An 8,880-nucleotide genomic window follows, 5' to 3' on the forward strand; every position below is an offset into this window, starting at 1 on the left:
AGCCAGAAGGGCCCCCTGGGAGCAGGAGAGGGGAAGGAGGAGGGGAGGGGATTCCTCTTCCTTGCTTGTTCACTGTTCCTGTCATTGCTGTTCCAACAGTGGTCCCTCGTCCTGTCCTGGGGCAGCAGCAGCAATTGGTCCCGGCTGCTGGCATCTGTCTGTCCTCCCAGAACCAGCCTTAGAGGTCCCAGCCAGCAGCATCCGGGCATCACCCCAGCTTGGGGTCTGGGTCCCAGCTCTGTGAGGCCAGGCTGTCCCCAAGGTTCTAGCTTTGGATCAACCCAGCCCTTCCCACGTTACCCCTGCGCTGGGAGTTGCATCTGCTTCCTGTTACGATTCTCTTGTGCATCGGTGTCCAGCGCCTTTTTCCCCCTTTCAGCTCTCCAGGGCCTGTGTGACCAATTCTCTACGTTACATTCCCTTGTTGAAATAATTGTTTGACTGGAGCTGCTGTGCGTTTGACTCTTGTAAATGCAAGTGGTCGACACCAGGGCTACCTATCTGAAGGTCAGGAGGGGCTGTGGGGCACGTGGAGGATGACAAAAGTGAAGAGCGGATGTCAGGGAGGTGGTGCAGAGGGACATGAAGTGCCCAGAGACAGACTCTGTTCAGTTTTGTCATTTTGTCCAGAGGTCGACAGCGAGCAAGTGGTGCAAATGTCAGGATGCCAGGCGCAGTTTCACAGATAGTACAAATCTATTTCACCAAAAGTGTTCATGTTTCTCACACAGAGAAAAAGATGAGCTTAGGAACAAGAAGGGAGAAGAGGAAGACATGGAGATATATCCTTACAAAGCCTTCTTTCTTTCTTCTCAATATAGCGAAGTGAAAAATTGGGGGACTTCCTCGCTCAGAATCACCTAGAAGAGAAAGGGAGATTTCAATTAGCAATAATCGCGCCTCGGATAAGCCTCATTGGCTACGATACTGCCACTGCGCAAAGCTGAGAAAGGGAGCTTTGAGAAAGAGAGAGAAAGAAAAAGTAATTCGGCATCACAGGGCCAGGGGATGCCAGGGAGGGGAGTCTGGACCGAGGGCAGCACGGAAGCTCTGGGTTCCTGAGCAGCAGAAAGTGGAGGGGGCCAGAAGTGGGAGGAGATGTGGGGGTTTGAGAGGAAGAATCTAAGAATATCTTGACTTTGAAATTTTGCTACGGCATTGGACTCTCCCTCTGGATGGAATAGATTTTTTTTTAAAGATGTTTTTGAAAGGCCAGATGTAAAACAATGTCTGTCACATGTTCTAGGGTGCTGCCCTGCTGAGGATTGCTGCACATTTGTGCTAACACGACATGTCGCCTGCGAAGCCCGAGGGGACGGCAGCTGCCTTCGGCCGGTCTGGGCTCAGCCCTGGGTGTTCGGCGGGCAATCTGACTAGATGGATTTGCTGAGGACAGTGGACTGGTTTTGACTGGTGCACAGATGGCCTTCCCTTAAGTGACATTTGCTGGCTTACCGTGAAAGGACCTCCTGAGAGAGAAGCAAAGAAAGGAGAGCTACTCGTGTTCGTTTTAGTCCTGGGGGACCCTGTGCCCTGGGGCGGGAGGGTCAGGGGCTTTCGGGTTGAGAGATGGGTGGTGAGGCTGCCGGACAGGGGTCCCTTCAGGAGACCCCGGAAATGCGCCGTCTGTTGCGGAAAAGCCATACTAATCGCAGCCATTTAGGCAAATTGATTACGGCTTAGGCCTCGGTGCCAGCAGCGCAGTCATTACAGATGAAGTTGACTGTGCGCTTTATCTGATGACAACAATAAATCCTCTCCTGTCTCGGGCGCTGTAAACTCAGCCTCCAGTTACACGCTGCTCACGGGCTTGTCGGGGGACCCCCAGGAGGCCCTGTGCAGAGGAGTGCAGGGTCGCCGGCGACAGACCCTGGGCCTTTCCGTCCCCCCCCCATTGGCTTGTGACGAAGCTTCCCTCTGGGCTCCTGGGGCTTGGGGTCTCCCTGCGATCAGGCAGTGCCACCCGCTTGGTCGCTCTGCTCTCTCTGGCCTGACGATGGGGAACTTGGGCATCTCAAGGACACTTTGCTGGCTTTTCCAGCAGTTTCCGAAGCCGCTTCTCTCCTGTGCGGGGGCCTCTCTGTGCTAGGCCCTCCCTCTGGGGGGCTGAGTTGTCACATCTCCATCAGAGGAAGACGATGTCTCTGAACAAAGGGTCCTGACTGAAGACAGGGCCCCGTGGAGGGGTGAGAGCGGGTTACTCGGATGCCAGTTACTCCTCTTTACATGAGAATGCTGTTAATTATGCCAGGGCCGGGTGCGGCCCACGATGGCACTTGACAAAAGGCACACAAATCGTGGCACAGGGGGCCCTGGAGCCCGGAAGACAACAAGGCCCCGAATCCTCAACTGGACCTGCGGGGATCAGAGCATCTCAGGCTCTTCAAAGACCCACCCCTTTGAATCTCTCGCCATGAGAGGAGCCATTTGCAGCCGCCACATAATGAGGGTTCGAGCCTTTGGACCCCTGCTTCTCTGAAGAGCACACCGGCAGCGAGGGCGCCTGCCTCCGGCCGGTGAGAATGAAGGAAGGACCTCCTGAGCCTTTAGCAGAATGGAAAGGAGCTGCCATTGGCCCAGAAAACCAGGGGCTCCCCATAGACCAACTGAGGAGGAGGCAGACCCCAAGAGAGGTCGCCAGGCATCCAGGGCAGGAAAGGCGCCATCTCCCCTCAGCTCTAGAACGTTCTGCTAGGCACATCAGGCTCCCCTGTGGTGAGAGGCACATATGCCAAGAAGGAGGAGGCCTATGGGGCCGCCGAGAATGTGTGTGCATTTGCGTATGTGTGTGTGCATGTACATGTGTGAACGTGCATATGTGTGTATGTGTAAGTGTGTATGCATTGGGCGTGTATATGTGTGCATGTGTGTGCATCTGTGTATGTATGTAGCATGTACGAATGTGTATGCATGTGTGTAAGTGTGTGTGTGTGTGTGTGACTTTGGCGTCATGGACTTTGTGATAGTGCACATTTCTTTTTTGGTTGATGCTATGGTCATTTGGATCTGAGCGTTTTCAGTGAGGTGGGTGTGAGTGAAAGCAGGGTGAATTCTCTACTAGGGTGAGGAGTGTGCCCCCAGATTCATTTCCACCAGGAGCCTCAGAATGTGGCCGTATCTGGAAAGAGGGTCTTTGCAGGTGTAGTCAAGTTAAGAAGAGGCCATACTGGATTGGGGTGGGCTCCATTCCAGTGACTGGTGTCCTCACAAGCAGAGGAAACAGAGGCCCGGAGACCCTCAGGAAAAGCTCCACACGATGTCGAGGCAGAGAGCAGGAGAATGCCCCCACGGACGAGGGAGCCCCGGGATGGCCAGCGACCGCCGGAAGCTGGAAGAGGCAAGGAGGGTCTCTGGAGATTCGGGGAGGGTGTGGCTCTGCCGACACCTCGATTTTGACTTCTAGCCCCCAGAACCTTGAGGTGGTAACTTTCTGTTGTGTGAGCCGCTGTGTTCACGGTGCCCTGTCCCGGCGGCCCTGGGAAGCCACCCCGCATCTCCCCGCCCCCCCCCCCCCCCCCGGTGCTGGGTGTGGGCCTGGGTCTGAGGAACAGACACCCTCGGGGTTTCCAGCAGGTCCTGGTTGGCAGATTTGGCACACACAGAGCAAAACAAAACAAGACACCCACTTACATCTGAATTGCAGGACAACAACAAATAAAAGTTTTTAGTGCATTTGCCCATTATTATATGGGACATACTTAACACCGACAAATGATTCATTGTGGATCTGAAATTCAGTTATAACTGGGCGTCCTGCACTTTATGTGATGTTGCTCATGGAAAGTCCTGTGGGGCCTGCACGGACCCTCCTACCCAGGAAGGTCAGGGTGGCGGTTGGAGAGCCCGGTAGGGCTGCTTCTAAACCCTTCTTGCGTCTCCCTCGGGGCTCCCTGAGCCCTGCCAGCAGCCTGCAGTCTGAACATCATCTCCACCAGCTGGATGCAAGTCTGGCAGGTCTGGAACATACAGGGGGAGGCTCAGAGGGGAGCCCACTGCCTGCCTGGGGGAGGCCTTCCAGCGGGAGGAGCTGGCGCCCCGGTGATTCCTGCTGAGCGGCACTTGGCATCAGCTTCTGCACTTTGATTTGTTCTATTTTAAACTGTCTTCAATTTCCCTCCTGGGGAAGAAAGAAGAGGTTAGGAGAAGACTGGGGGTGGGGGTGGGGGTGGCATGTGGAGTGAGTCAGGGCGACTCAGGAGTGTGTGGGAAAGCAGAAGCCGGTTGGTGGGGTTGTGTGGGATTCGAAGGCAGAGGCGAGGAAGAGGGAGCTGGCAGGCAACCTGGCTGGAGTACCAGGCATCTGAAAGGGCTCTGGGAGAGGGGACAGGCCCGAGGGGACACAGAGGGGCCGGGCCCAGTCCCCACCCAGCTATGCGGCAGGAGTCTGTAGGACTCAGTGGCCACTGACTTGGATCTGGGGACAAGGTGACCCTGAGGACACGAGCCTGCCTGCCTAGGAGGACTGGTGTCACTTCCCAAACTCGCACCCCAGAAGGATGAGGAGGAGGAGGAGTCAGAAGTAGAGGCCCCCCCAGCATGGCGGAAATGACCGCAGGCCGAGAGCTGGCCCCATTCCCCCCCACTGCTCGTTGTGGGGGACAAACTCCAAGAAACCCCTCCTCCTGCCGCCCGTGGGGAAGGCAACTGTCTGCCTGGAGGCTGGGGCCGCGTGTGTCTGCAGAAGCCACGTGTTGGCGTGGACGGGCCTTGGTCCCCAGGGCGGGGGGACAGGAGAGCCGGCCCCTTCTTCGGGAGCGAGGGCAGCGCCACCTAGCACCGCACTCAGGGGACTTTGTAATTAGTGAGTGTGGAGCGGTGGGTCTGCGGGCACCTCGGGCGTCAGAGGATGGGGCTTTGTGGAAGCGGCATCAAATTCTGGATAAAGAGCAGCGCTAGAGGCCTTCAGGGTGGTGGGCGCCCTGGCTCCCAGGCCGGTGGGAGCAGGGCTCCAGTGGGAGGCGTCCGGGTGCTCTGGGACGGAAGGGCGCTTCGGTTAATTGGGAGGTCAGCCCTTGGACTGCTCATACACCTACCCGCCAGGCAAAACTGAGTCCTGCGAACTGCCCGACACGGTGTCGGAGGCCGAGGACACAAGCACAAGGGCTCCCGCAGGGTCTGCGGTGTCAGACGCGGGAACGCAGATGCAGCACCATCGCTGTGGAGACAGGAGACCCTGTGGCGGGAAGGAAGGGGCCCACACGGTTTCCTCCAGTTGCCCATCCAGGTTCCTCGTCTGTAAAATGGGGAGTGATCGCGTCCGTCCTCTGGGGCTGATACTGTTGGATGTGTAGAAATTTCCCTGCATGATTCACCACACCTTGCGGGCGCCCGATGAACAGGAGCCACTCTGGAAATCTGTGCAGAGACACAGGGCGTAGTAACATCTGAGCTGAATCTTGAAAGCCGGTTGGGTTTTGTGCCAGGAGGAGGGGCTTGAGGCCTGGTGTCTGATCTGCCCTCCCCTAGCACTTATGAAGCATTTAGTACTAAGCCTTATTTAACTTCCGTGTCAAATCTAGTTCAGATTTTGGAGTCAGAGCTGCTGGGTTCACATCCTGGTTTTGATGTCTGTAAGCTGTGTGACCTTGGACAAGTTCCTTTAGCTTTCTGGGCCTCCGATTCCGCAGCTCAAAGAGGGGGATCATAATATCTATCGCGCAGGGAGTTGTGTGAAGACGAGGGGACCACGGTGCGGCTGCAGTGAGCGCTCCAGACGTCCCTGTGACTGTGGTTACTGCTCACGGTGTGTGATGAGGGAACAGCTCCCACTGGGGTCTGCACTGCAGAAGCCCACGTGCTCCCTTCCTGGGGAGAAGACCCCGCTCTCTAGAGAGACGGAGCAGAGATGCAAGGCCAGCCCACTGGAAGGGGGAAGCGTGCAGAAATGGTGAAAAGGGACGGTGTCCCCGCATCCTCATACTCTCTTCCCAAGGGGGAGAGGCCACAGTGCAGAGGGGCCAAGGACCACTCCTGGGGAAGCCACCACTGGGGACAGCAGCAGATGGGGGGACGCCCAGAGAAGCGGGGGTCTGGGTGGCAGAGCAGAGGAGGGGTTGGAAGGAGAGGAGCTGGTGGAGGGGAGCTGCACTGCAGGGGTGGAGGGTGGGAGGGCACCAGGGAGGCCATTCCTTGGTGACCAAGTGCCTGGCAGCTGTGGCAGTGGCAGAGAGAGGAAATGAATTGTTTGGGGACAGAGGTGACCCCTCAGAGGCGATGAGAACGAGCCAGTCTTTCAGGAAGCCTGGCTGGGATGGGACTGGAGGGGTGGGGGCAAAGACATAAGGGCCGGGTGGCAATCTGAGGGCACTCTGGCTGGGGGGCTGGGGGCCTGTGCCTGGACCCTTCCCTTTCCTGAAGGCAGGGGTGGGGGCGATTATTTTTCCCTGAGTTCCAACCCCGGGAGGAAGAATATCCCAAAGCCTCCCCTCCCCGAAGGAGCTGGACGTCTTGTTGCGGGTTGGGTGCTGTGCCTCTGTATCTGGGGCACCGGCCCGAGTGGGAGTGTTCCCTGGGGTGGGGTCTCTGTGCCTCCCCAGGGCCTGGTCCGTGGGAGTGAAGGAGTTTAATTGGCCAGAAAGATCCATCGCCCCCAAAATATTACAAACCATGAGGCAAGGATTCTTGAAGGCTCCTGGGGCTCCGGCTCTTGTGGGGTCTCCTTTGGCTTCAAGGTCCCCATGGTGAGGAGTCCGGGGATGGGGGTGGGGTGCCAGCATGGCGGGCCTGGGGCCTCCTCATCCTGGTGGAGGGCCATCCCATCCTCCTGGTTCCCTCCTAACAGGGATGGAGGAAGATGGGGAGGAGCAGACGGGAGCTGGGGTTCAGGGTCCCTGGGGCTGGGGGTGATGAGGGGGCTTGTTGTAGGTCGGCCGTGCACGTAGAAGCTTTCAGCACGCAGCACTGCCCACCCTATTGCCCAGTTTTAGAGAAATATAACATTTTAATCTACTAACTTTAAGAAATAAAAAAGGATAGCATACTATTCAATTTCTATGGAAGCAGCAAAGTCTGCTTTTGCTCTTCCCCTAGTAGGACCAGCCAAGGGAGAGAGACGAGGCAGGAGGGAGCAAACTGGGAGATGCCGGGATGGGAGAGGGCCTTGACGGAGGCCGAGGAAGGGTCCAGCTTGTGTTTTGTGTCCCGTGTGCCCCTCCCGCCCGCGGGCATCACAGGAGGGATCACCAGCTACCGCTTTGCTTTGAACTGTTAATTAGCTCTTCAATAATTTAGACCATTTCTTTCTACACCCTGAATGTCCAGTGTTTTAAAATTCAAAGTTTATTTTTGAAATAAGGGTCAATTTTCTGGAGACATCCTGGATATTTGCAGAAGGGCAGGTGCTTAGGATTTACCACGTGTTTAGCACAAGGACGCGATGACTCTTTCACAGCCATGAGCACCCCTGGGACCATCACTGTCCCTGTGCTTCGTGGGGGCCGAGGAGCTAGGCCCACTCACAGACCCAGACTCGTTGTGGCGCCACCAAGCAGGTGCCAGTCCAGAGGGGAGCCTGGCGAGGTGGGGCTGGCAGCCAGGCAAGGGGGCACAGCACATGCAAAGGCACTGAGGCGTGAGGGATGGGGTTCCTTGGAATATGGGAAGAATGTCCCCATGTGTTACAGGATGGCCCAGCATGTCCTGGCCTGGAGAAGCCAGAGAGCAAGGAGGGTGGGCATCTGAAGTGGTGCCTCAAACCCTGAGCTTGGAGCTTGGCTTTGGGGGCAGCAAGATGAATGAGAAGAATATGGATTTTGGAGTCAGATGGACGAGGATTTCAGCCCTAGGCCTGGTGGCACTAGCCACGCACCTTGGGCCAGTTTCTAACCTGTTGAAGGTGGGAAAACTTCCCAGAAAGTCTGGGGCCTCATGTTGCAGACTTCTGGCCATGGGGGCCATCCTGGGAGAGGTCCCCGGGATGTGCGTTCAGCAGCCCTGCCCGCCCAGGCTGGTGCCCAGTGTGCTGGACCGTGGCTCTGACCTTGTGCTGCCCTTGGGCAAGGAGGGCCGGGAGCACTGGTTCTCAGGGCAGCCCTGCCCATGGGAAGTGGCTCCCGGCTGCATGGGTCACACTGTGGCCGTGACCGCACCCCAGGGACCACACACCTATCAAGTGCTGAACCTGGGTGGGTGCTGTTCCAAGCTCTTGCCACCTACTCATTCACTGAGCCTCATGACGGCCCCACGGAGCCACAGCCCTCAGTGTACAAAAAAGGGAACAGCCACGGAGGGTGAATAACTGCGCTGAGTTCAGGCAGCAAATAAGTGGTAGAGCCGGGGACCCAGGCGGGCGGTCTGGCTCCTGAGCCTGTACCTTGAACCCCCCATCCACTCTCTGCTCTGCACAGCCTCCCCCGGCTGCTCCTCACTTTCGAGCCCCAGCTCAGGCCCACCTCCTCCAGAAAGCCTGCCTGACCCTCAGGTGGGATGGGGGTCTCTAGTCTGTGCTCACAGCAATCACTGCTCTGTATACAAAGAATCTGTGTTTGCCTCGACTAGACATGACATCCTGGAGGATGGGAGTTTTTTCTGGGACTTTCCACTCTGCCTCTCTCAAGTAGAGTGGCTGGACCGTCCCTCCTCCTTTTGCCTCAGTTGGGCCAGGCAGAACTGCGTGTGTGTGTGTGTGTGTGTGTGTGTGTGTGTGTGTGATGATGGAAGTGAAGGGCGGGGTGGGCTGGGATAGAGGGCTCTTCCCAGACGCGGCGGCCCTCCTGGTGGGCAGAGCCCCAGGCCTGCGAGGTCTGGCTGAGGGGAGAGGCTGAGCACCCAGGGGACTGGGCCCCGCCAGGGTTGGTGGCAAGTCTCAGCCATTCTTCCTGTCTGGACAGAATCTCAGTCTGAACCCAGACCCGTGAGGGCCAGGTGGGGGCCCGGGGGCAC

General features: G+C 57.4%; 1 non-coding gene across 1 annotated transcript; it reads right to left on the bottom strand.

Moving 5' to 3' along the window:
* Positions 1–811: 811 nt before the first annotated feature.
* On the bottom strand, positions 812–945 carry LOC116285703 (U4 spliceosomal RNA). The gene has a single exon (XR_004195384.1). It is a non-coding gene; the product is annotated as a U4 spliceosomal RNA (small nuclear RNA).
* Positions 946–8,880: the final 7,935 nt, after the last annotated feature.

This window comes from Vicugna pacos, chromosome 26 (assembly GCF_048564905.1).
Source record: "Vicugna pacos chromosome 26, VicPac4, whole genome shotgun sequence".
Taxonomy (NCBI): Eukaryota; Metazoa; Chordata; class Mammalia; order Artiodactyla; family Camelidae; genus Vicugna; species Vicugna pacos.